This window comes from Trachypithecus francoisi, unplaced genomic scaffold (assembly GCF_009764315.1).
Source record: "Trachypithecus francoisi isolate TF-2019V2 unplaced genomic scaffold, Tfra_2.0 Lachesis_group7, whole genome shotgun sequence".
Classification (NCBI taxonomy): Eukaryota; Metazoa; Chordata; class Mammalia; order Primates; family Cercopithecidae; genus Trachypithecus; species Trachypithecus francoisi.
The window spans coordinates 65,724,239-65,731,193 of record NW_022681472.1 but is presented as its reverse complement, the minus strand read 5'-3'; positions in this window follow the sequence as shown (position 1 = coordinate 65,731,193).

The window sequence follows — 6,955 nt, the reverse complement described above, 5'->3', positions numbered from 1 at the left end:
CACCTCAAAGATGCGGAATGTTGGGTTTAATTCAGGACGTAGCCTCCTCCCAGTAATTTTTAATTGAATTTTAAGTAGAAATTAAGAAGTGGCACTTCACCGCGTCCATGCATTTGTTCCTCACATGCACCCTGGACTTGCCCTTCTTTCAAACTGAGATATTCTTTCCTTCAGTGCTTCTCTCTTTGCAGCCTGATTCTTCTTTTTATCTCGTATGCTATGAAAAGGATCGAGTCCTCGGTTATTATGTGCAGGGGACCCTCAGAATATTATGCTCCACAGTTGCAAAGTGACTGGTGAGGGAGAAGTGAATAGGGTCTAAGGCCAAAATCAGTTTATGCAAATTGTTCCTCAACAAGCCTTTATCTTTATATGCCTTTAATTTTTCTTTTTCTTTTTTACTACAACTGCCTTTGTTCTCCCACCCTGACCCAGCAACCACCTACCAACTTAACTTTGTGATAATCTACCACCACCGTCCTCCTTCTAATTTGCACCACGGTTTTTATTAATAATTTCATTTCCAAGAAGGGAAAGATGTGTTTATGACTCGTGCTCTGGAATGGTTCTGTGTAACGTTGGATAAAATTATTTAATCTCTTCACCTCAATTTCCTCATCAGTAAAATGGCCATAATAGTGCCTACTTCATGCTGTAGTAGTGCTTGCAAAGCTCTCTTAGCACAGAGCCTGGCACGTAGCAAACATTTATAGATAATAGTCATTACTGCGGCTACTACTACTACTGCACTACTATTGCACTACTACAGTATCATTTCCGATAACTGTATTTCCCAAAGGCCATGCAGCCCCTGGCAGTCCGTTAAACACCTGCTTTAACTTTAATCTCTAGCATTCTAATGCCTAAATTTCAATATAAAATTTCTAATTTTTTTTTTATTTAAAAAATCCAATTACCTAGCTGGGCACGGTAGCATATGCCTGTAATCCCAGCACTTTGGGAGGCCGAGGCAGGAGGAACGCTTGAACCCAGGAGTTTAAGAGCTCAAGCCTGTAATCCCAGCACTTTGGGAGGCCGAGACGGGCGGATCACGAGGTCAGGAGATCGAGACCATCCTGGCTAACACGGTGAAACCCCGTCTCTACTAAAAATACAAAAACTAGCCGGGCGAGGTGGCAGGCGCCTGTAGTCCCAGCTACTTGGGAGGCTGAGGCAGGAGAATGGCGTAAACCCGGGAGGCGGAGCTTGCAGTGAGCTGAGATCCGGCCACTGCACTCCAGTCCGGGCGACAAAGTGAGACTCCGCCTCAAAAAAAAAAAAAAAAAAAAAAGACCAGCCTAGGCAACGGGCGAAACTCCCTTTCTACAAATAATTTAAAAATTCGCCAGCTTTGGTGGCGTGTGCCTGTAGTCCCAGCTACTCAGAAGGCTGAGGTGGGAAGGATCACCTGAGCCCAGGAGGTCGAGACTACAGGGAGCCATGATTGGGCCACTGCACTCCAGCCTGGGAGACAGAGCAAGACCCTGTCTCAAAAAAATAAATAAATAAAATAAATCCAAAATAACCTATATTCGGATATAAACATGTTTTAAATTTTTTTCTTAAAGAGTTGATTGCTTTAGATGATTTATTATGCCCCAGGATATTTTCTTCTTTTTCCTGATTCTTCAGTTTTCTTTATTAAATTTGCCATTTCCAAATGAAACAAAACGAAAGGTATGTACTTTTCCAGAAACACCTAGTTACTGAGTACTTGTTTCCCAACACAATAGCAAAACAAACAGAAAACAAAGCTCACTAAAGACTGCAAATTTAAAATTTACTTTAGTAATAACTATAAAATAATATTTAAAATCATCTTTACTTGTTAAATAGTTAAGTCCATAATTGGGATCACAAGTTAATAATTTGAGCTTGGGTTTAGGGACCACCTCTTGGAAACAGGCAACTTTAAGTCCTGTCCTCTCCCCAAAGCTTGTGTGGAATGGGAATAGAGAACAACCAAATGTCAAATGGGAGGAACATAAGGGATAGAACCTGGTATATGAATTTCTTTTACTCAGTGGAATATAGTTAATTCTGCCTGCTCTGAGTCCAACCATTTTGCTCACTCTAAAGCTTCTGATCAGCCTCTGCCCAATTACCAGCTTGATTTATTCACACTATCAACCTCCAGCCAACCACTTACTCTGCCCTTTCAAAGCCTACATAGGCTTTGTTCTGAGTTCTCCAGCTGGGGCTGACTCTGGCCTTGTCACCTGACCTGGCCCAGGAGGTAGGAGCAGACTGCAAACACAGCCCTCTGCTTCCAGATCTCTCCCAACCCAGTTCCCTGGCTTTTCACCAAAGGGTGGGTTTTTTTCCCTCAAACACAATTTTAGACCTGCTGTTCTGACTTGAACTTTAATGGCTTTTTATTAATGAGCAGCTGTTCACAGTTGAATGCAGATCATAAAGTCACATTCATTTCTTGATCAAGTAAAACAAAGCTTTGCCATTCATAGAGTGACAGCTTTGAGCAGATACATTTAAAGCATAGGATTTTCTGATGAGAATTTTAATGAATTGTTTTATTAATCTTCCCACTGGGGAATTTTACTTGCTTTCAAAATAATAAACTTTAGTATTCTGGAAAATTATGACTTCTTTTTAATATCAAAATCGCCATATACTAGTTAGGGTCAGTTGCCTAATAGAGAAATCAAACAGTCTGAAGCAGCATTTTTATGTCTTTTCTATTAAATGAAAATTAACTTTCTATGAAGCATTTAAATAAATTTTTCCTCATAATTGTTATTACAATTAGCAGTGACTTTTATTGCTAAATACAGGAAGACTCAAGATTTACTAACAATTTAGAGTTAAACAGGTTTCTTCAGAAGGGGCTTGGATAGAAATCGAGAAAAATAATTCATATATTTTAGTAGAAATAAATTCAAATGAAAAGAGGTGAATTCTCATTTTGTGTTCAGTAGTGAGGCTCATCAACATCATACTTCTGGCTGATGTCCACATCGTTACTAGATTTATAACAGAGTTCAGCTATATTATGAATTAAGTAGAGTTGATCTGAACAGGATCTGGGAGTCTAAGACCTTTTGTTATTTCTAACAGTAAGTGTATTGAAATTCATACAACCAACATAAAACAGTAGTTTGTAACATAATCTATCTTGTACATGGATTGAGAAAGTAGAAATAAAACAACACGAAACAATGGGAGACTCATTCATTGAGCTACAGCATGACGGACGTCATGACTTTGACCTTGAACAAGTTTAAGCCTGTTTTCTCATCTGCAAAATTACGTTAGTAATTCCTGCTTTACAGATTTCTTTTGCAAATTAAATATCATACCATATGTGGAAATGTGTTGGAAATACAGCAATAAAATTGGTGAAAGCTTTAAAGCAAACAGATTTATTATCTTCAAGATCAGTACAATCCCCGTTAGCTCACAACATGGAATAGTTCTTCCAGGGAATAGAGGTGAGTTTTACGTCATCAGCAACCAGAAGTAGACATGTTTACTAGCAATATATTAACAAGGGGAAACAGGGAGGGAAAGCTAGAATTCAACCCTCCATACCCCTACTTCTACCTTCTTTATTCCCTTTGTTTTAAAGGCATAGGATGAAAGAGCAGCTGTCAAAACTAGGACACCTACAACCCTTCCCCTTTCTCTCCAGGTTTTTATATACCACTCATGGGATATTTATCTCATAACAAGATCTGCTGCCAAGTTTTGTCTATTCTTTCTTCTCAGTGTCCATAATTTCAGCACATCCGGATATCAAAATGATCTGCTAACTTAGTCTTTTGTATTTTACTATTTTCCTTCCTCTAAGTCACTTTGGTACTTTGCTGTCTGATTAATATAAATATTGTTAAGGCACAGCCTTCTTCATAGTAACTGACCTTTTTAAATTTTCCAGTGTCCATGAATTCAAATTCACTTGGGAGGATATGTGTCTTGATTGTTGCTTTTTAAACTCTTAATTTTGAATTGTTTGTTTGGGGATCTCCCTCTAACCACCTATGGCCCTTTAAGACATGCCAGAATTCTTGTTAAAGGAGTTAGTCTATGTATACTGTACATTTCATACAGTGAAAATTAACTTAAATCTGTATTTCATACTGTAGTTCTTATTTGAAATTAAATCCTTTAAGGATTATTTTCACTTGAAAATTGAACTCATAATCATACTAGAAATTTTTAATGTGAAGACCTTAATAAATTAATTTTCTTCCTAAGAATTTATAGAATTTACATATATAAAGGATCATCTGCCTAAATGCATAAATTACTGTAACAAAAAACCAAAGGAAAATACTCTTGCCATGTAGCCAGGCACAGTCATAAATATCTTGCACAAAAGGAATTAGTTTTTTTTTTGCTCATAGGCACGGAGCCCATTACCATAGCAACCATAATTACTCAGTCTATAACTGGGTGTGAATTTTATACACTGTTACTTCAAGCATTAAGGCTGTAAGTCAGGATAAAGTGCAGTTTCTGTAATATTTTGAAAAGACTTCTTAATCTCGAAAAGCTAGGATAGGAAAAGTTTCATTATGCTACCTAATCATTGGTTTATTAGAAAGTTTATTGAACACCATGGGCAAAGTGTGTGCTAAGCACTTCAGAGAAGTTGAAAGAATACATAGTCCTTAACCTAAAAAAAAACTTATCTAATAAAGTCAGCATTCATGGGTGAACAGCGTTCTTAGAACAGTTTTTCCATGACCATCTTCCTAATTTCAGAATGATGGAATTATAACAACTACAGTACTGTATTAGGACTTGCAAGTAAGGCAATAAGAGGTTTGTAGCTGTACCTACTATGTCCCCTATGGCAGACTTTTCCTATTTGGTCTTACAGTGTGTCTGTAGCTACTCTCTGGGGAGGGGAAATTGGGGGAATAAATTTTAATATTTCTTTCACTGGAGACTGAACACTCCTTGGAGTTACTACCATCATGGGGAAGCTGAAAATGCCCACTGATGAGCTTAGAAACAGTCAAGACCCTCTCACTGTTTCAGTAGTTCCCCAACCCAACACATAATGGATTCAGATTAAAGGTGTTTTTTTTGTTGTTTATTTGTTTTTTGTTTTGTTATGTTTTTTGAGGCGGAGTCTCGCTCTGTGGCCCAGGCTGGAGTGCAGTGGCACGATCTCGACTCACTGCAAGCTCTGTCTCCCAGGTTCACTCCATTTTCCTGCCTCAGCCTCCCGGGTAGCTGGGACTACAGGTGCCTGCCACCACGCCCGGCTAACTTTTTGTATTTTTAGTAGAGATGGGGTTTCACCGTGTTAGCCACGATAGTCTCGATCTCCTGACCTCGTGATCTGCCTGCCTTGGCCTCCCAAAGTGCTGGGATTACAGGCGTGAGCCACTGCGCCCGGCCTCAGATTAAAGTTTAAGCATTTCCATTTGGGAGGGTATAGGTAGTAACTCAAAGATGCATGGGGTATTATAACCTTGGCATTGTCCACCTTTCCCATTAGGAAGGATTAACTCTCTGTTCCCTTGTTCCTTTCAAATTTTGCCATCTCAGATATCTGATGAAAGCGGGAGATGTATCTTTTAGGATTAGGATAACCACCAAATAACAATGAAACCCTAAAGGAGCAAGGGCTGATATAGGGCACCACATGTCAGGAACCCAAACTCCTTTCAGCTGAGCTCTCTGGGTTCTGGAAGAGGTATAAAAATATTCTTCACACAAGGACGTTGTAAAAGCCATAAAATTGTCCACCATCTTAGTCTTTTCTTACCTAAAGGTTTAATTCAATCCACTGGAATTTTTTTTTTTTTGGTCAAGATTTTTCTGTAGATTTTTAGTAAGGAGATTTTCTAATACAAGTTATGGAGCAGTAAAAAGCACTGGCCTTTATCCTCCAGGTCTCAGGAGCCATCTTGCTCCATGTAGCAGGAAAAACAGGAAAGGATGAAGAAAGGGCAAAAGGATGCATAATAGCTGTTTTAAGGTCAGTTTCTAGAATATGCCACAAGATAATATCTGTTTTTGTAACCCACTGCACAGAAGTTGATCACTCTCACTACAAGTGAAGCTGGGAAATTGCCTTTGTTCTAGGTGGCCCTGTGCCCAGCCAATAATTCTAACACTTAGCACTCACATGGTGCTTATTACATGCCAGGCACTGTTACAGGGTAATAAGAAGCCCAGTGGTTTACTGGGCCAGGGATTGACATGATATAGGCCACATTATGGAAATAAAAACAACAAGAGTGTGTCATTTTACCACCTGTTAGGCACTGTGTTACATGTCATATATGTGGTACCATCAGTCTTCAAATACCACATTTTCCACATTTTGTAGTTGAAGAAACTGAAAAATAAGGGAAACTAAGAGCTTGCCTGAGGGCATAGAAGTGGTAAAGTATAAACCAAGAATTTGAACAGGAATTTGGATTAAAAACTCTTCCCAATGAAGCACTTGCCCATGCTTGAGGAAAAATGGGAAGCAATTAAATGTTGGAATTTGGGCTCTGGAGTTAAATTGTCTGTGTTTGAATCCCAGCTTTACCATTAGTAGCTCTGTGAACTTGGGAATTTAACCTGACCTTTCAACATTTCAAGTTTCCTCATTTGGAGAAGGGAATAAGGTTATCCTCATAGGATTGCTGTAAGGAGAGCATCCATGTAGAACACACAGCATAGTGTCTGGCATGTAGTGAACAGGTGATAAACTTTTATTATTGATTATTGTTATTATTAGTGCTAGGGGTACTTTAAATAGCACTTTTGGGGATAAATGAATAAAAGGTAAAAACAGATGGACCATCCAGAAGTCATTGCAATGATCGGATGGTGATGGAATTTAGGAAAGAGTAGACAGTAGTACAAGATATAAACATTTATCTTACCATGAGAAATATAAGAAGCTATTTTTATTAACTTCTTATTCTCTGTTTCTTACTTTGACCAAAATTGGAACAACATATTTACTTCACCAACATTTCAGTTC